Raw genomic sequence first — 20,512 nt, 5'->3', positions numbered from 1 at the left:
GGGAACACAAGCAGGGGGAGTGGGAGAGGGAGAAGCAGGCTTCCCGCCGAGCAGGGAGCCTGATGCGGGGCTCGATCCCAGGACCCTGAGACCATGACCCGAGCCGAAGGCAGACGCTTAATGACTGAGCCACCCAGGCACCCCAGATTAGTATTTTTCTGTTTTTAGAATATTTCTCAGAGATCTTTCCATATTAGTATATTATCAGCACACTACCTCATTCTTTAAAGATTTCTGCATATTATCCAATGGTATCTCTATACCATAATGTCTTGGCTTCGTCCTTCCAGAGCAAACCCGACATAGGGATTCAAGTTGAAGTGGCTTAGTTGCAAGGCGATGCCGGGAAACTTTGGGAGGGTGATGGGGAAGCCAGACAGCGAAGGTACGAAGTCAGTGCAAGGCGTGCCATCCAGCTGTGTCCACTGTGGGCAGTGGGGCTCCTCTGTTTTGGGGGGACTCCTGGAGACAGGACACACCATGGACTCACCCCGCTTGGCTGGGGCGGTCTTCCAGGTGCGTGCGTGCTCTCAGGTCTTGCTTGCCCACAGGGGTCGGTGGTGAACAGTTTTACTGTGTGTGCAGTCGAACAGCAAGGGGCTCTGGGTGGTCTGCCCTGCTGCTGAGTGCCTTACAGTGCTAGCTAGCCGTTATTAACATGCATATGTTTAACTAACTACTTATGGCCAGCTAACCAGCCATGAACCTAACCACGTTTAACTATAACCAACATTGCTGCCGCGGCATCTTCATCCGTGCTTACCTGTATACATATTACTCTAGAGCTTCTGCAAATGTGCATGTATTTGTACATGCATGGAAATACATAGAAAAGTTAAAATTTAAAAAGCAGGAATATGTGTGTGTGTTTTCATTATAATCTGCTTTTTATTTTTTTATTTTTTTTTAAAGATTTATTTATTTATTTGAAAGAGAGAGAGGGCCAGCAGGTGGAGCGGCATGGGGAGAGAGAATCTCCAGCAGACTCCCTGCTGTATGCAGAGCCCCACTCGGGGCTTGATCTCACGACCCCGAGATCACGACCTCAGCTCAAATCAAGTGTCAGTTGCTTCAGCGATGGCTCCATGGAGGTGCCCCATAATCTGCTTTTTAAATTCAGTCGTGCATCATGAATCCGCCCAGTTGCAGGGACTGCTCCATATTCGTGTGCGTGCGAGTGGTCTAACCTCCTGACTTTGCACATCGTAGGCGTTCAGTCAATATTTGTAGAGGCCAGGAGTCACTGGCGCGGGAAGGAAATGACCTATCCGTATCTTGGAAGTTTGGCCCAAACCATCTGTTCTTTCACTGCGTCTCAGATAAGTTGTATTGCTCCTTCCTCCTGGGGTTGGCAGGCAAGAACTGTTTGCTCAGAGCTGGGAGCTCTTGGAACAGCCAGTGGGGTTGGAGGGTGCGGAGAATTGTGTCTGGATGGGCTTGGGACGGACTGCCGGGCCATGATTGTTGGGTTGGTGATGGCAATACCAAAATCCAGCGGTATTTCTAGAATGTTCTACAGGTTACAGAATAGACAAAAGCAGCCAACGAGACCCAGATACAGTCATATATTTATAGGGGAAAAAAATAGAATTACTTATTAGAAAAAATTGATCACATAACCAGTGGTTTCATGGTGGCGATTTAAAGTTTTCTTTTTCAGTATCTTTCTGTCCATAAAACACATGTGCTTGTTTACGGAAAGAGAGTAAGTTAGTAGTTGGGACACAGAAATGGCAAGACTCGTGATGTTTGGGGAAACCGAGGCAGCCACAGCCTTGTGAGCTGCAAGTGGCCCCCGTGCCCAGGACCGTGGCTGAGACAGCCCCCAGATGTCACCACCCCCTCAGGTTCCAGGGCCTCGCCTACGGTCAGGGTTTCGGGACAGACTGTCTCGGCGTAATGTTGTTTGTGTGGAAATATCTAGTTAAAACGTCTCTTAATGTCATTACTCTTCATGACTAAGGCAATTATGTATTTTAAATTCCATTTTCTTTCGTTCTTTCTTTTTTTAATAGACAACACAAAATGGAACGGGCTCTGTTGATATCGAAATCTTAGTGCCAATTACAGTCGAACGATCACCGGTGCCGCCCCAGGCCTGTCAGGGTGAGCAGGTGACGCTGGAGGGCCATCTGCACACGCGGCCTGTGTGGTAACGGCCCTTGGCTTTCCCGCAAGGGCAAGAGAGAGCAAAAGGGAGTGCAAATGTGCTTGGCAGGGGCTTTGGGAGCTGCTGTGAAGCTCACACTTCCAGCTCTGGCATTTGGGTCTTGATAGCAGCTGTTTCACTCTGGTCTCTTGGCAAACCCAGACCTTGCAATGAAGTTTACTTGGCTCCTTTTTTTTCCTACAGAGTAGGGAAAGGAGGCTGTGGATGTAGCTAAGAAAGGTCTTCAGGGCACTATGCTCTAAGCTATCGTATTTGTCAGGGAGAGTTAGTGGACTGGTACAATTGAAGAGATATTACTGTTAACTTCAGGAATGGCTTGATCCAGGAGCTCAAACAATGTTTCGGGAATGTCATTTTCCTCTGTGTTGGTTTCAGTTTTAATCAGAGCCCCTCAATCACGGATTTAGAGTTCACAGGCTGGGTGCTACTTCCCCACTGTCTTGACACATCTATAGTTAGGCTCAGAAAGGCAGGCAGAATTTTGTACCATCACGGCTTGGGCTCTCTGCTCTGCGGTCATGGAGGGCATCTACCTAAAGTCTATCACCTTAACACTCATCTTTCAGAAGGCCCATTTCCTGGAGCCCTGTGATCAAGCTCAAGAGTTTCCAGTAATTACCAGGGTAATCACTCCCTCTAGAAGAACGGCCGTGCTCCCTCTTCACCGCCAGTTTACCTCTTCCTGCCGTGAGGCGTCTGTGCCTTTGCATGCCTCTCCAGCCAGCCAGCCAGCGTCCGGAGGTTCCCGTGTGCTCAGTGGGCTGTCTGGGGTGGTCACTCTGCGGTGGGTTGAACTGTTTCCTCACAAAGATGTTGGAGTCCTAACGCCCAAGACTTCAGATCTTTTCAGAGGTAATCAAGTTAAAAGGAGATCATTTGTGTGCAACCTGATCCAGTGGGACTGGTATCCTTACAAAAGGAGAGATTTGGCCACACAGAGAGATGTGCGCAGGGAGAACGCCATGGGAACAGGAAGGCAGAGACTTCATGGTGATGCTTCCACAAGCCAAGGAATGGCCACGGACTGCTGGCCACCACTAGAGGCTGGGAGAGAGGCCTGGACTGGATCCCAGACTTCGGGCCTCCAGAGCTGGGACACAATAGATTTCTGTTTGGGGAGCTCTGTTATAGCAGTCCTTGCACCCCAACGCAGGGTCTCTGGGTGCTAGCAGCATGATCTAATTCTAGCTCGAGAGGATTTCTAGCAGGAACAACAGGAAGGTGAAGGCTCTAGGAATCTAGGGGCAGGCGTCAAGGGATGGTCCTTCTGCGTGATCCTGCCAGGGGGAGTCTGTTGGTCTTTGGGTCCCTCTGCTCAAGACCTAAGTTCAAGGGGCTGATGTTCTGGTGGCCGGGCTGGGCTGGAGAAACAAGGGAGGGGCACCTCGCCTGCCATTCTCAGCAGACCCTTCAAAAGCATGGCCGCAGTGCGTGGCCGGAAGGAAGGTGAGTGAGGCCCACGGTCCTCTACGCCCTGTTGTCGCAGGGACCGGGGAGCCTCCTGATCTCCTGCAGTGAATCGCCGGGGTGGGGGGCAGATTCCAGAGAAATGCTGCCAGGCCATGTGTCGCTGTGAGCGGCCCGGGATGCCTCCAAGAGCTCGGCAGCCGTGAGAATTCTGTCCCACGTGGCCCTTTGTTTGCTCCCGGGAACAAAGGGCCAAGGACAGCGTGCCACCCGCAGGCCACCTCCTTAGTGACCCCGTCCGGTTGCTGTGTCTAGCCTTCAGGCATTTTGGATCTGCTGTCCAGCCCAGGCTTGTCCCTGTCACCAATTAGTAACCAGGCAACTGGGCATTTCACTGCAGACGTTCTCAGGGGGGCCCAGCCAGCGGCCTGGGACAAACAGAGGGACGTTGGATTCCAAGAGGAGACCGATGAGGGAGCATTACTACAGGTGCAGCTTAATGTTTAACCCGTGGCCACGACTACGTCTGGTTCCCATGACACGGCTTTGTTAGATTAAGGATCCTTCCTAATCAGTCACTCTAGAAAGAGGTGCCTGTGCATTTCCTGCTTCCCATGAAAGCATCCCGGGCCCCTTAATCCAGAACGATGGCTTTCTAAAATCTCTCCTTGATTTCGTCCCCCACTGGGTCGGTGTGGGTTAACTCCAGCAAAAGCTCCACTCTGCAAACCGGGGAGGTGTAGGTTTCTCAGGGCATGGAGGGTGTGTTTCCCAAGGAACTAAGGAACCAGCGGGGATGTGGTCAGTGAAGGGCATCATTATCTCAGTCCTACAAGAGACAGACGAACACAGGCCCCCGATCATGAGCAGCAGCGACTGGTTTTGTGGGGCAGGTAGCTCATTCCATGGCGCTCTATGCTACCCGAAACCACGTCTGTCCATCTGTCTGCCTGTGGTCTGTGGGACCTGCGGGATGTACACCTCGTGAGGGCAGGGGTTCTGCCTTGTTCCTCAGTATTTCTGGCAACTGGAATGTTTCTCTGACACATCATGAGCACAGAAGCTTGCTGAGTACTTGGATGATTGATTGGATGCAAAATAACCCATTGGAGGCCATACTTCTTTTTCCAGTTTTGCCAATTTGATATATAGTTTGCAGGTAGCTTCCTACAAGGTAATTTTTTTTTTTTTTTTAACATAGCAACTGCATCAGCAAGAAGCCTGTGGACTTGTGGCTTTTAGACAGACTCCTCTCTGATGAAAGTCAGGGGTGGAGGTTCAGACTCCCTGCCTCCCCGCCCCAGATGGGCTGTGTCGCCCTGACAGTGGGTGTGAGTGAAGAATCTCCTCTGCCCGTTTCATTCACAGCCTTCCACGTGCCTCATGTGACTGGGATTCTCACTTCAAGGTTATTTACATTATGAAGCTGTAAAAAATATTTCTCCCTCCACGCTCTTGAAGAAGGCTTTTTACCTGCGCTCCTCTGTGACATCCCATCACCTTCACGATGTTTGTTCAGATGTGGCCGAGCAGTGTGTAAAGCTGCGAAGCCCCCCGGGGGTGGGCAGGGAGCTGGGGGCTGAAAGGGGTCGGCTCATGCCCCCTGGGATGAGGAATGGGAGCCCTGAACAAACCCCACACGAGGGACGTCTAGGACAGAAAAGCTAAGCGTGGAGAGGAGCCCGTCTGTGTGTCTTCACAGAGAGGAGAGGGCAGGTGGACCTTGAGTCCCTGGTCACTGTGCCCAGAAACCGTCCTGCTTCGGGGAGACCATCCCACCCTCATGAGATCTGTAACTTGGGAAACTGTGCCCATTTTAGAGTGCGTCTTGCTAAAAACAATAGAAAACCCATTCCAGTTGGCTTAAACAAGAAAGAATACTCCAGGAGGGGGGGCAAAAGGAGGGAAGTCCAGGTGTGGCGTGGGCCTCAGGTGAGCTCCGTTACGTCACCAACCTGTGCAGCTTGTGTGTCTCTCTCCTTCCTGCCTCCGAAGCTGCTGCCTCTGTCCTGACATCTACGTTCCCAGGAACGGCAAGACGGTAGTGTGAGGGGTTGTATTCTGTACGCCCCACCCCCAAATAAAGTTAGGTCCAAATCTTAACCCCCGGCACCCGTGAATATAACCTTACTCAGAAATAGAGCCCTTGCCAACATAATGAAGATGTAAGTTAAGATGAGGGTGGGTCCCAAATCCCATGGCTGATATCCTTATAAGAAGGTCGTGTGAAGTCACAGAGACACAGTATCTTTCTCTGTTCAAACGGGGAAGTACAGATAAGATGGACTTTTGGGGTTCAAAGGATGGTTAGCCACAACTGTTTTGGTTTCCAAGGAAGGAACAGTCAACTCAGTCTGGCTTAAGCAAAACAGGGTGTTTATTGAAGGAAGGATTTCAGGCATGGTTGGATCCAGAGGCTGAAGTGACATCATCAGGGTTTATAGTCTTTTTCCATTTCCTGCCCCACCTTTCTTCTGTAGCAGCTTCCTCTCAGCAGGCTCTTTCCATGTGGTGGCCACCAGCAGCTCTAGGCTGACCTCTTCTCCTAGCAAACTTAAGTGGGAAGAAGAAAAGAAGCTGCTTCTTACCGATGGTTCAACAGAAGTCCCAAGATCATCTCTGAAGGGACAAGCTGGGCAATTAACCCGAGACATGGTCTGTTCCTTGAACAATGATTTGGCTGAGGACAGGTGGCACTTTGGCCAGGCTGGGGTCATGTGCCCACTGAGCAGCAATTTCCCAGAGGGAAATTGGGATATTAGAACCAGAATGATGGGGAATGCATGCAGAGCAAGCCAAGACAGATTCTTCATAGAGATAAAGACACTCTGGGTCAGGGCGACCAAGGAGGGCTTCCTGGAGGAGGAGGACCAGAGGCCCTGGAGAAGAGGTTGAATTCGTAAAGGTGGAGGGAACAATTCAATTATCAGACTTTATCCAGCACTCCTGCTCTGTGTAGTGTGGAAGATTTAGGAACGACCAAGGCACGACTAGCTGCTGAATGAATCTGATATCGCAAGATGGCCACATGGGTTCAGAAAAGTGGTAACTAGCCGTGCAACCAGCATAGGAAGAAGGTGGGAAGCCAGCATGATCGTTAGGGACCTTTAGAGCAGGGGGCTCGAAACCTATGGGCTTGGAAGATAGATAATGAGCTCACTGTTTCACAGATATTTATCTGTGAGAATCACCACCTCCTTGACCTTTGCCCTCTTGGCAACTTCACTACCGCTTCCGATACTATTCTGTCTTCTTTACCATTAGGGTATTGTTTGAATCTATTTGAAAAAGAAACTATATATCACCAGATTAAGTGGGACAACCTGCTAGAAATACAAGGTAAAAAAATAGTGATTAAAGTCAACATAAGGAAAGCAACACTGGTACTCAGATCCAGCTGGATTCTGGGGACCAGCCAGGCTTCCACCCAAATGGTACAGAGAGTCAAACACGTTTTGGCACCAACAGAGGCCTCTTGTTGAAAAAAATAAATAAGAGAGAGAATATTAAGTTGATGATGATCATATGATCTGTAAATCAATGATTATTGAAGTGTCTGCCAGGTGTGTACCTGAAAATACTGTGGGTGCCATGAAGGACCCATCCCGTGCCCGCCATATGCCTTTCCTTCAGCGAAGGTGGGATGGCTCTTGTCTCAGCTGGAGGTTCGGTAAAGTAGGCAGAGGGGGCTCTTGGCCATATCAAGCATTTAGGCTAAGTGTGTACGCTCTGACGTTCACAGCAGGTGCCTTGAGTCCTCACAGGTTTACACACAGACCCAAGTCCTGAATTAACAGGAAGTACACAAATTCCGTTATTTCGGCAGAGTGGGCACAGCTCAGTTGTCTGGGCATCTTGGAGATGTTGCCCAGTGATTAGAAAAATATGTACTTATCAACTGATTTGCAGATCTCTGGGTCGTTTTAGAACTCTAAGAAGCTCACAGATCCCTAAAGCAATTTTGCAAATGAAGAATTAATGATGTTCTCGGGGCCCTGAGTTAGCAGTTTGTTTGCCCACTGCTGTATCGGTGATGGGGCTTAATCTATTGTCCACATAATCATTCACGCCTCTTTTGTAATCAGCACCCTGTCCTTCCCCTTAATTACATCTCCTGCTTCTTTAATCAGGTCAACACAAAAAGTCCTTCTCAGAGAAAATCGGGTTAAATGTTAGCCTGTTAATTACCCCTTAGAAAAGAACAGGTATATCGTAGGGGGATTCATCTCCCGCCATGGGCTGGGCCCTGTGCCAGTGAGTAATGTGGAGACCAACTGTTGTAGGGACATTAGGAGGTCCTTCCTGGCATTGGCCCCCTCTGTCTGCAGGGGTGGAGACGTGGAGTAAGGGAGCGTTGGACCGGAGAGGGAGAGTCTCCTCGATTCTGCCTCCACCAGGGGCATCTCACCCAAAGGGGGAGAGCCACATGGTGGCTCATGCCCACATTCTTCTGGGATGGATGAATGGGCCTCCAGGGGAGTGGTGTCATAGGCCGGGGGTGCTGGAGGTCTGCAAGGGCCAGTCCAGGACTCCCTGTAGTTTCTTGATTCACGAGGCTTGCAGGAAGTGGACTCTACCCTGACTCTGGGGATGGAGCATGTGACCTGGGCCGGCTGTCAGGTGCTTTCTGCCCCTCTAGATGCTGTCAGAACCATACGTGTGGCCTGAGTCAGTCCAACCAGAGCGGCTTTTGGGATTGTTGCCACTCTGCCATAGAGGTATTCTCCACTCCTGCTGCATGTGCGTAAGAAAGCTGAAAATGCCTGGATCTATCAGCAGCTAGCCTGGAATCATGTGCACAGTGAGGTGTTGAAGCCAACTCTGAGGAAGGCAGCCCAGACCCATGGGAAGACACTGAGCATTGTTATCTGGCCACTTGATCTAGCTCTACCTGAAGCCCTTTTCATTGTTCTTAGCAACTTAAGATGTCCTAACCAACACACACGACACTACCCGACCTCTCGCCCTTCACAGAATCTCCGGGTGCTCTTTCCTGCCAAGCCCAGTCTCCGCCTCTGAATCCTCAATGCTGTGCTCTAGCATTAAGTGAAGCTGATGCAGGATGAGACCCGTCACTTCTGCCCACAGATGGAACCGGCGTGTCTTTAGACCAGAGCTCTTACTGAACTCCCAGCTCACCCCCCAGGGCAGTGTTTGCTAGGAAAACACAGTGTAGTCTGCTGAAGGGAGACATGCCGTCTGGACGTGGACAGACCTGGGTTCAAATCCTGGCTGCATCTCTTACCAGCTACAGGACGTGGGCTTATGCTTTGGTGTCCCCGAACCTCACGTCACTGCATGTTTAAGGACAGTTTCATGCTTCTCTCGGAGGAACTAAATGCAGCAGAGCCCGGAAAGGCCTTGGGGCCAGCCTTGGCCCCCGACTCTTCGAGGAGCAGTGGGGTCCCAGCACCCCAGCTTCGGGCAGGCAGCTGACACCAGGTCTGGGGGACCAGTGTCCATACGAGCTGGTGCTGCAGTCCTTCCCTACTGGACGTCAAGCTCTCTGTGGCTTCCACGCTGGGAAAAAAAGTTGCCCCTTCCTTGCTTCGCGTCTTCTGGTCCTGTTTCTTGCCCAGCTCTTTGCTTGCTGCTTCGTGGAGATGTGTAGAGAGAGCGACCTTGTCTTCCCCGATGCGGCCCTGCCCTGTACGAACCGGGCAGGGCGGGTCCTGGGCCTCTGCCTGTCTGTTCGCTGCTGCCTGCGTGGCACATGGTAGGTGCTTCCGAGGCCTTGATCGACTGGTGAGTGGGTTTACTGTGCTCGTTTCCTTGGATGTTAACAGCTGGGGTTTAATGGATTTAAAGAGAGTGCTCATCTTAGAGGGCTCGAGAACAAAAGAGTGAGGCTCAGTAGATGCTGTTGTGGTGGTTATTCTGGTGATTCTGCCGTGAGCCCCACTGAGGATGGCGAGAGCCAGAGATGGGCCATGGAGAGGCAGAGGAAGGGAGGAGGTGGAGGAGGGAGAAGGGGCAGCCAGCGAGGGAGACCGAGGATGTGCGTGCACACGTGTGTGCGTGTCTGTGCGTGTGTCTGGTCCTCTTCGGGCGGCTGGTATAGAACAGACCTCCCTGCACGGCTCCCCACCCGTCCTGTGGGACACGTGCAGAGCATCTGGCCTCTGACAGGAGACATCCTCTGCTCACGTTTGTGAGTGAGGTTGGAGGGAGTGCTTCGCTCACCCGCCAGGCAGTAAGAGTCACGCCTATCGAAGGGGAGACAGCTGATGCCTTTGTCCAGAGCAGAAGGTCGGGGCAGCAGGGGGGCTGGGATGCTCCCCTGGGGGGCTTCCCCGCCTCGCTGGTCTGGACGGAGCCCCGGGGTCTTGCCAGCAGGTGGGCAGAGGTTTGAAACCTGTGCTCCTCACCGCGGGGAGAGGCCGTTGCTGTCCATGAAAAATGTGCTCCTTGTATTTATTAGGCATGTTTGCTCAGTTCCCCATCCAGGATTCCTATGCCGGACCCCACACGCTCCGGCAACCCACGTGTCTCCCTCCCCACTTTCTCCCCGTCGTGTGATCACAGACAAGCCCCTGTGGCTCACCTTCAGGCCCTTCCAGGGTTTGTTGGCCTCTGTATTACAAGTCGGAGCTTGCTGTGTTTCCTCACGGAATATGGAACCCGTAGTGGGTGGGCGGGGGTGGTATTTACGGCTGCCCCACTGGCCCTCGAGCCCGCGGTCTCCCATCCCGGGGGCTGCATCCTTCCTTGTGGGCCCCCGAGCCCCCGCCCCAGGCCACTGTGACTTCCCCACACCCATTCTCCTCGGTCACCCCTGAGGTGCAGCCTGTTTGCCCCTGGGTGCTGATGGAGCCTTCAGAAGGACTTCACTCGCACCTGTCGGTCAGAAACTGGGGGCCCTGCTTGCCCGCAGGGAGCTGGGCCTTCCTGCCAGAGGCGGGCGGGGGGCCTGCTGTGAGCCCCCTCGGGGTCCACTGAGGCAGGACTGGAGCGGGTGGCTCTTGTAATCCTCGGGGTGGGGGTTAGTGCTAGGTTCTGGACTTGGGGTCGGGGAGAAGGGGTGCCATCCCGCATTAACCCCGGCCCGCTCGGATGGCCCTCCCGCCCTCCTGTGCCATACCCCCACACTCCTTCCTCTGTCTTTCCCTCGCCGTCCAAACTGTCCTGTCAACACGGGGACTCAGGTGCACCCGGGGTAGCCGCCGCCGCCCCTGCTTCTCGCATAGCGAGCTTACTTTCTGGGGAGGAAGGGACATGTCTCGGGCGGGGACAGGGAAGACCTGTGCACGTCACCTGCGCTGTCGCCCTGGGGCCGGGGGCCAGAGGCTGAAGAAGCCTCGGGGAACGAACCGGCAGAGGTGGGGTCTGAAGCAAACTGCTGGGCACATATTCTCCCCGGAGGCATTTGGTGCCTCATTATTGTAGAAAACAAGGTGACAGTCAGAGTGTAAAATAATCATGTGTTGTTTATTAAAAACTGCAAAGCAGAGAGAGACATAGGAAGGGTCCCTGCGCGGCCGAGCCCACGATGCTGTCGGGGAGCAGGGCGCAAGCTGCGAGGCTTCCTGGCTGGCTCACGGGTGGGCTCGGCGGGCAGGGAAGTGCATCTCCCGTCTGGGAGCCCGGGCTGCGCAGGGAGGGGGCTCTCTCTCCCAGGCCGAGGCCACCATTCCTGCAGGCCTGCTGGCAACTGGGACCTCGGATTTTGGGAGGGTCCCCACCATTCCCTAGGTGAGGAGAGGGGCTCGCGGTGTCCAGACTACAAACCATGGGGCTCACGCGGACCACCTGCTCTCCTTCCGGCGGTCTGGACATTGGCAGGGGCCAGGCGGGGGTGTCTCAGTGAACGCCCTGGGGCGGGGTCTCCGATGGGCCTCCTGGTGACAGCTCCTCACACGTGTTGTCAGTCTAATGTGACGCCATCCGGAGGAGACTCTGGAGCTTGCTGCGGTTTCCCTCAGGCTGGGCCCCGTGCACCTTCGCCTTTTGCTGAGTCTGCTCTGTGTCCCTTTGCTGTGATAAGTCATAGCCATGAGCCCGGCTGTGTGCTGAGTCCCGGGAGTGCCCCAGGGTGGTCCAAGGGACCCCGACACACGGCTGCTTTTCATTTGTGGGGGAGCCGGCTCACACCATTTTTGGACTGGGGGCTTTGCTTGCCAACAGCCAGCAGATAAAGAAATGGGAGGAAAAGGTGGCACCTTATTAAAGATCCAAAATAATTTTTTTTTAAAGTTATTTAAGTGCAGGGGCTCCTGGGTGGCTCAGTCGTTAAGCGTCTGCCTTCGGCTCAGGTCATGATCCCGGGGTCCTGGGATCGAGCCCCGCATCGGGCTCCCTTCTCAGCAGGAAGTCTGCTTCTCCCTCTCCCACTCCCCCTGCTTGTGTTCCCTCTCTCACTGTGTCTCTCTCTGTCAAATAAATAAAATCTTAAAAAAAAGTTATTTAAATGCAGATGAAAAAAAAAGCCTCCCCTGGCTGACCAAATACTCCTGGGGCCACACTCCAGCGTTGGATGACCCGAAGGTGAGGCTGATGGCCCCAGCAGGTGACGGCCTGTCCCCCAGTCGGGACAGAGGTGATCCCCACAGGTGATCCCAGGCAGGTGCTCTACCCGCCTGTCTTCTCTGGTGCAGAGATGGGAGTGCGCCGCGCCCAGCGGTGCGGTGGGAACCGCCCCAGCGCCCAGCCTGCTGAGCTGTGTCTGGAAGACCCCCTTGTCACCTGGATTGCTGCGGGTCCCACGGGGACCTCCCTGAACTCTGCAGGAGAGGGCTTCTCAGGACACATGGCCCTGTTGTGGGTATCAGATGGCAGCCCATCAGTCTCCCCGACTCCCTCCTCCCTCTGGTCTGGAGAGAGCAAATGAAATGAGAGAGCCTTGAGAAGTGAGCAAGCTCCAAAACACTCATCAGTCAGCCGAGATTTCTACCCAGTGCACGTGGTCCTGCAGCATTGTGGGCTTTCTGCCGGAGGCGGGCAGTTGACGCAATTTAGAGGGGAAGCATTTTACTTTATTTCTTACAAACCTAAAAAAAATTAATTTTCTATTGCGGTATAATTGATTGATGTATAACATTATGTTAGTGTCAGGGTGCAACATCATGATTCGATATTTGTGTATGTTGAGAAACGATCCCCTGCAGTAAGCCTGGTCGACATCTGTCATCACAATTACAGAATTCTTCCTTGTGATGAGGACAGTGAAGATCTACTTTCTCAGCGACTTTTGAACACACAGTACAATGTTACTAACTATAGTGAATCATGATATCGCTTATGGGTCACAAAGTGTCCATCATTAACCTACGGAAGATTGCCAGGAGATGTTACTTTGTTTTGGCCCTTTTGTCTTTGCCTATCAAAGAGGCAGGTGGTCACTGATTTAAAAAAATCTGTTAAGTATCGACACGCATGAGAGGTGGAGGAGGAAGGGGGGCTGGTTGGGGCCCCAGGACCGGAGGGACAAAACAGCAACAGGGCATTTCATGTCCCCCCACCCAGTGGAAGAAGGGGACCCAGATCAGGTGTTTCCCGAGCCCTCAGCTAGCAGCAGAAGGCAGCCAGGGCAGGCCCATTCTCTGTCTGGATGGGATGGGGTCCCTCCAACGGTACCAGCCGAGCCCCGCACCACAAGCCAGGGGCCTGGACAAGTCCTGCAGCAGCAAGTCCCCGTGTCGGGGGACAGGCTTCCTAGCCCCTTCCTCCCTCCCCTTCTTGAGCCGGCTTCAGCACACCGCCCCTTACCCGCTGCGCGCTCCCGTGGTGGTGGGGTCGGCCACGGTCTCTCGTGCTGCTTGCTCCCTGCACAGTCCATGAGGGGCGACCCTACTCCGCCCGCTGCGTGTGCTCTGAGCTCCAGCAGTCATCCAGGGCCCCCTTCCGCCGGAGGGACCGCGTCAGACACTCCGTCGGAGTTTTTGGATGCTCAGGTTCACGGCTGAAGGCCGTGCACGTGTTAACCACAGGATTTACCCAGCGTCTACACACAGAAATTAAACTTCCACCGTCTTAGGCTCCTGAGTCAGGACAAGCTGTGTTTACGTTCGGGAACGTCCGTGCTTCATCATGGTTCCGCCTGTCCCTCCTCACGGCCCCCAACCCCGGGGCCGCTGCAGCCGATCCTCCACGCTGTAGGGAAACGAAGCAGGTGTCCATCCCACGCACCACGCTTCTGCACCTCTGGGAACCCAGGGCTTCCCTTCTGCACACTATTCTGGGCAGTTAGTGGTGGGAAAATAGTGAGGTGGTGGTCATCCCAGGAGTGCGATGTTCTCAGTGCTAATTTTAATTTGGGAGATTTCTTTTTTTTTTTAAAGAAAAGTATAGGGAAGAAAATAACACACATGTATTTCTCACCATGCAGAATCACGGAGCCACTCTTTTACTGTATTTGCTTCTAGTTATTTTGATTGTTTATATTTTCAAAGTTACACATTGCCCTTTACCTTTTAACTTTTTCTTATGAAAAATGCCAAACATACAGAGAAATTGAAACAATAGTACAACAAACCTTCATATACACACCTCTCAGACTCATTTAAAAATCTGTCCTATTTGCTAGTTTATCAATCACCGGCTTTTTTCTGAACGATTTCACAGATACAGACATTGTGCTACCTGATGGCTTCATCATGTATCATTTAGAAATAAGGTTATTTCTTGGGATGCCTGGTGGCTCAGCCGGTTAAGCATCTGCCTTCAGCTCAGGTCATGATCCTAAGGTCCTGGGATCGAGTCCCACATCGGGCTCCCTCCTTAGTGGGGAGTCTGCATCTCCCTCTGCCTGCCGATCCCCCTGCTTGTGCTCATGCTCTCTCTCTCTGATTTAAAAAAAAAATTTAAAAAATAAAAATAAGGTTATTTCCTACACAAACTGTAGTATCATTATCATACCAAAGAATCCTCATTAATTTCCTAATATCCTCTACTATCCAGCCCATAGTCAACACTTTCCAGTTGTCCCCAGGACATTTTTTGTCCTTTATTTTTATTGGATCAGGATCCAGTCAAGCTTCATGGGTTATATCGGCTGCCATGTTTTTTTAGTCTTTTACTTGAAAACACCTTTTTCTCCACATCATTGATTTATTGGAGACCAGGTCAATGGTACATGTCGCTCTTTAAAAATAAATCAAGCATTATAAAAAAAAAAAAAAAAGCTGAATTCTTACTCCAATACCCACCTCATACCCCAGAAACAGCCATTGTATTATTAGGATATTGTGTATCCTTCCAAGTTTTTAAATATGTGTTCACGTCTATCTATAAACCTAGAAGCCTGGGTCCCTCTATCTCCTTAGGAAATACGTGGTATTTTTATGTAGGTTTTTTGTAACTATAACATTCCGGGCACAGGATTCCGTAGCTTGCTATCCTCACTCTCACTAGGTCTTTGAGATGTATCCAGGCTGACGAGCGGTCCTTATCCACTGCTGTACTGGGGTTTTTCCATTTCTCTGTGATGGACATGCTTACACCCGCCTCCCTGAGCACATGCGTGCACAAGTCCAGCTGAAACTACTGGGGATTGTCGTAGGGCATGCACACATTTTCTTTAGCAGATTCTGTCTGCCGGCCCTCCAGTGGGTGGACCCGTCTACACTCCTACCAACACCATGTGAGCAGACGAGCTCCCCACCTTGTCGGTACTCGATAGAGTCGGATTGGTATATTTTTGCTCATCTGATGGAAATGGAGTTTGCATATCCTTGATTACGAGCGAGGTTGAATGTTCTCATGCATTTATTAGCAATTTGAATTTGACTTGTGCCTATTTATTTCCTTTTCTATATGTAAGATTCTTTAACATATTCTAAATATGAATCATGGTGTCAATTTTGGCTTTAAATAATGACAAGATGAGGGTGTCTGGCTGGCTCAGTTGGAAGAGCATGTGACTCTTGATCTCGGGGTTGTGAATTTGAGCCCCACGTTGGGTGTAAAGATTACTAAAAAAAAAAAACTTAAAAAAGGGTAGTCTCAAAAAATAAATAGCATAATGACAAGATAGACAATTGGATATTGTATCGCTTTGCTGAATAATGCCACAGTTGAAGCCTCAGTGGTGTAAATGAGAAGAACTATGTCCTTCTCCTTTTTAGGGAGGTAAGTTGTCCCTGACAAACCACTTTTAGGATGGATTCTCATATTCTCATAGATAAAAAAATATATAATTTCAATAATTCCATTTTTTGAGCTGCCAAAATGACACTTCCCCATTTGTGCTAAAAGAACACCAGATCCACCCAAAAAGGAAAGGGGAGTCAGAGGCCATCCTGCCAGTGCTCTGTGAGATGGGGGCACACCGCCCCTGGAGGGGGCCCTGAGGAAGCACAGGGGTGACTGGCCTCCGACATGTGCACACCATCCACACCAGCCCTAGGAAGTGCAAGGAGACTCAGGATGGAGGGAGGGCATGAGGGACACTCCTCACGACTCCAGAGGTGTGCCCGAGACACGACCGACCCAACTCACAATGCAGAATGCACCTTGCAACATTGGGGCTAAAGTGATTAAGGTAGGTTAAGCTGTGGAGGGAGATGGAGAAGATGATCCCTATTTCGTCATGTGCAAAATGGGAACGATGGGACACCCATTTTAGGATTGCTGTGATGGCAACAGGGGTTACTATTTGCCATGTGGCTGTTAGCACTATACAAAACATGCTGTAAATAAAGAAAGAAATCTCTGGAGACCTTTCTTGGCCAGAGACTAGTGGGGCATAATAAGGAGGGGCCTCTCGAACCTGTCTCATCGCCATGCCCCTTAGCTTGAAGGATCACGGCTAGCTCTGCAGGGATGATGCCACGCTCATCTGCAACTGAACATACGGTAGCTGCTCAGTTAAATGTTTAACTCAGTTACAGTGTTTCTGCAAAGACTGGCTTTCCCACAATAGGACGGAGTTCTGTCTGTCCCTTTGGAGGCTCGCATCCACTGAGCACGTCTTTGAAGAAGTAGATCAGTAACTGTGTTCTAGTTACACATGCATGAGAACTCAGGGTGAATTCAGAGTGACTTTGGAGATAAGCATTCTGTGCGTGCTGGAGGATAATTGCATTACGGAGCTCATCAACCTCCCCCCCAATGCTGGGGCCTCTAGACTGGACGAAAGCTGTGCCTTGGAGCTCAGCTCCACTGTCATAACAAAATTCAATTAAGGCATCAAGCTGGAAGCTAGGCTGGACAGTAAATTAATTTTTAACCCGTGGACATAACTTGCTTTTCAGCCTGATGGACGTGCCACAAGCCGGTGGCTGCCAATCCAACAAGAAAGAAAGGCGAGAATCACATCTGCCAGTGAGCTTGCTTCCTCCCCTCGCCCGCCCCTCCCCGCATTGACGGAGTTTGTCTGGTTTCACCAGAGGTCAAGAGTCCCGGCGACCTGGACTAACCCTGTTTAGCTAGTGACCCTAATGCTGCTGGTGGCTCTTCTTCTAGTTGGTTAAGTCCATAGTGAATTAGCCTCGACAAGGAGGGCTGACCAAGCCGAAGCCCCGGACTTGCTGCCCCGTCAGCCAGCGCATCGAGCCCCTCCCACGAGTCGAGTTTGGCAATGGCAGCGAATGTGTGGGTCAGGGTCCTGGCAGGAGACAGTGAGCACTCTCAGCCGGGATGTCCCAAAGGACACAGGGACTGTTGACGGCCCTGTGGGCTGTGTTAGGAGGACCGGTGGGGGGCGGGGTGTCCCCAGGGTCTGGCAGCTGGAGGCTGGAGGGGAAGCAGGGCTGATGTGGTGGCTTGGTGGACCCTGGTGCCGAGGAGAGGGCAGCCACGTGACAGAGCCGTGGCCGCACACGAGAGAAGCCATCGTCAGGACTGTGCCAAAGCAAAGCGGGCTCAGGGAATGCGTGCTGGGCCCTGTCCCCGTCCAGCCTCTGATCTGCTGGAGCCTGTGAGGCTGGACCCAGTCAGATGTGTGCAGGGTGAGGAAACAAGGCTGTGTCCCTGTGGGTCCCCTCTTCGGAGGTTTCCTACCGTGGGAGCGGCTGCCACAGAACCGTGAATGTGAGTCGCGGAGCCTGAAGCCTGGGTTCGCGTCCTGGTCCTGCAGTGTGTGGCGTTGGGCAAGGTTCCCTGAGCCTGGTTCCCTCGCCTATGAAATGAGGGCTGAATAGGGCCCCTACTGGGTTTGGTGAGTGATAGTTGAGGCAGTGCACCAAGTGCCCTAGGCATGATGGCCAGCACACAGTAAGTGCTCAATAAATGTGGCTGTTGGCATTAACGTCCCTGGCTTCTTCATGAACAGATTTCCGCCTGTTTCCTGTTGCCTCCTCCCTGCCTGCCTGCAGTCGGCTATGAACTGGAAAGCAAATCAGCGGACTGGTTAGAACCATGTGCAAATTAGGAGTGAGTGGGTCCCGAGTGAGGGTCTGAAACGGTCTTCCGGAAAGCCAGCCGCACGAAGTCGGGACACACCTGCTTTGGTGACTCAGAGGTCTTCCCAGGCTCCTTCTCGGCCAAAGCTCCGCGTTCAGCATAGGTAAGGGCGCTCTGAGGCAGGTTTTCAGAAAGAGGAGGTGTCACGGTGTGAGTGTCAGGTTTCCGTCTGGGTGGGTAAATGCCACCGACGTCCACACTTGCACGTCAGTCCTTCAGTTGCAAAGCCTCTCGTGCACTTTATTTCCAGAACTCGAGCCTCTCGTGCCTTCACTGGCCACAGGGGTTCCGCCCTCCTCGGTACCAGGCCGTGCTGTGCTGGAGTCAAAATCTCGAAGGTGGCATTTTCATTTCCTTCGTTTGGTGTGTGAACGCGTGCACCTGTCTCTACCTCAGGGTCTTTGCCAGTTCTGGAGCTACTGCAGTCATGGGATCAGGCTCTGCCGCTGGGCTTCCTGGGGTCAGACCCAGGCTCCGACCCCAGCTAGCCGCAGGCTGTGGGTGCGTTTTGGAACTGGGCTATGTTTGCGGCGGCCCACGGGTGGTACCTGCTAGCGCCTACCTTATGAGCCAGTTACGGGGCAAGGGCCCTAGTAAGACCTGTGAGGCATGGCAGCGAGTGGACGTGACCAGCGGCGGGCTGCCGTGATTACCGCGGTCACTGCTGCTGCGGAACAGAGTCGGCTTCCTCCTGGGGGTTAGTAGCTTTCTTGGGACATTCTGTTCCCACCCAAATGAGAGGGCAGACGTTTCTAGTTAAAAGTGAATCCAAAGTATCTCTGGGAAGCTGTAACTTTAGAACAGTGATTTTTTTGAACATTTTTTAACCCTGAACCATGGAGGAAACATACAAGGAGGTACGGTATTCACGGGGACGCGCACTCACCTTGGAAGACAGGTTTCATATCTGCCTTTTTCAGTGCGGTCCTGTCTGGGTCCTGCTATTCCATTCTGTTCTGTGTTTATTCTCTTCTCGTCGGTTTGCAAAATACTGGTCATGGCCCCCTCAACTGCTGTAGTGACCCGATGAGCTGTGAGCCATATTTTGCGGACACTTCTCGCGGAAAGAGCCCGCTAGTGATATGGGTCATATGGTGAGAAGTTAGGATGGAGGGTCAGGCCCCTTAGCCACAGCCGGAGGGCTGCAGGGCCCTTCCCCGGACTGGCACTCAGTCCGCCATGGTGAGGCGAGGAGGGAAACACAGACCACACGTAGCTGAGGGTCTATATGGACACCTGATATTTTCTCTGCTGACCCGCCAAGATGTGACAGGGGTAAACAGGAACTGTTGGTTCAGGGGCTTTATGGATTGCAGACATGGGCTTCAGGGGTTCCAAATCGTCACAACTCCAGTGCCGTGAGGACAGCATGTGGACCTGGGGACGTCCACACCAGCCACGCTGGGACAACCCCCACCACATCCTCAAAAATACTGTGGTTGGGGGAACTCTGATGTTCTCTTTGCTCCGCTTTTCAACACTGCAGAGGGTGGTCCACATCCCGCCGGCCCACGATTGCTCGGGGTGAGAATCTGCTCCCCGCGTGGGGGGTCTCACGCACCTCGTGCCCAGCGCTACCCCTCAGCAGGGTGGGGAATGGGTTGCTTGTGAAATGGAAGGTGGAACCTTTGTACACGCAGCCTTTTCTGGATGATGTGTTAAAACTGCTTTGCTTACAAAGTATCAGAGACAAACTGGAAGGTGAAACTTAGTGGTTGTTCCCAGCAAGAGAATCACAGACCAATTTTGCGTTCAGGAGAAACGTGAGCACCTCCATGCGTAAACTTCGTGCAGATGCGAACCTTTTATTTTTTATTTTTCTAACGTCACCTGAAATCCTTTAGCTGCAGGATGTTCAGCTTTGTCTCTGGCCCAATGCTGCGTGCTTTCCCTTGATGAGCACAGGCTGCAGGAAGCCCTGAAGTAGATTGGACGTCTTGATGGTGCTTCGCGGGGGGTGATTTTTCCGGCAGGAGTCCTGACGGAGAACGAGGCCCGAGTGTGCACTTGTTGTTCTGAGGCTGTCTGCTCCAGGGGAGGACAGCAGCTGCTAATGAGCAATTACGTCTGTTGTCCATCAGCGGTGGACATAGCTTCAGCCGAGGTTGCCGGGATGATGCTCTGCAGGGTCGGTTTCCGTCTCCTGAGTGCTCAGGGTCATGCTGAGAAGGCTCATCAGAGACACAGGTTTTCACTGGGCTCCTGATAATGAACGCCCTTTGTTTTTGGGTGTGGGGATTACCCTCCTGGCACTGGTGCTTCTACCTGGAAGATCTTTCCATGAGTTTCCTGAGAAGATCTAAGGAACACTCCGTGGCCCGTATCAGGGCTTCCGATCCTTCCCAGAAACTGATTTGGGAACAGTGTTCCTGGGCATGTCTGCCCCTCCCCTGAAGCCCGGCTGAGCTGGTCTGGGGTGTGGCCCGTGTCCCCTGTGATTTCAACGTGCAGATAAGTCTGGGATTTTCATGGGGGGTACCTTTCTTCCTGGGGACAATGGAGCCTCGTGGGGCTCAGACCAGCCTCACCCTCCCTTTGGAGCACCAATCAGCCCCCATCCTAGCTTCCTCTCCCCGAGAACTTTCCCATCCTCCC

At 52.3% G+C, this 20,512-nt stretch overlaps 1 protein-coding gene across 4 annotated transcripts in view; it reads left to right on the top strand.

The window, feature by feature from the left end:
* Positions 1 to 20,512, top strand: part of STX2 (syntaxin 2) — a 185,475-nt gene that overhangs the window by 119,198 nt on the left and 45,765 nt on the right. Inside the window, exon 13 of one of the 4 annotated variants that reach the window (XR_004298351.1) lies at positions 17,787 to 18,020. The exons of the other annotated variants lie outside the window; for them this stretch is intronic. The gene's annotated coding sequence lies outside the window, so the exon portion shown is untranslated. The remainder of the gene's footprint in view (positions 1 to 17,786; positions 18,021 to 20,512) is intronic. 4 annotated transcript variants of the gene reach the window in all.

This window comes from Phoca vitulina, unplaced genomic scaffold, assembly GCF_004348235.1.
Source record: "Phoca vitulina isolate PV1807 unplaced genomic scaffold, GSC_HSeal_1.0 scaffold91, whole genome shotgun sequence".
NCBI lineage: Eukaryota > Metazoa > Chordata > Mammalia > Carnivora > Phocidae > Phoca > Phoca vitulina.
Note: the sequence above shows the minus strand (reverse complement) of the source record. Positions and strands in the feature narration are given on the sequence as shown.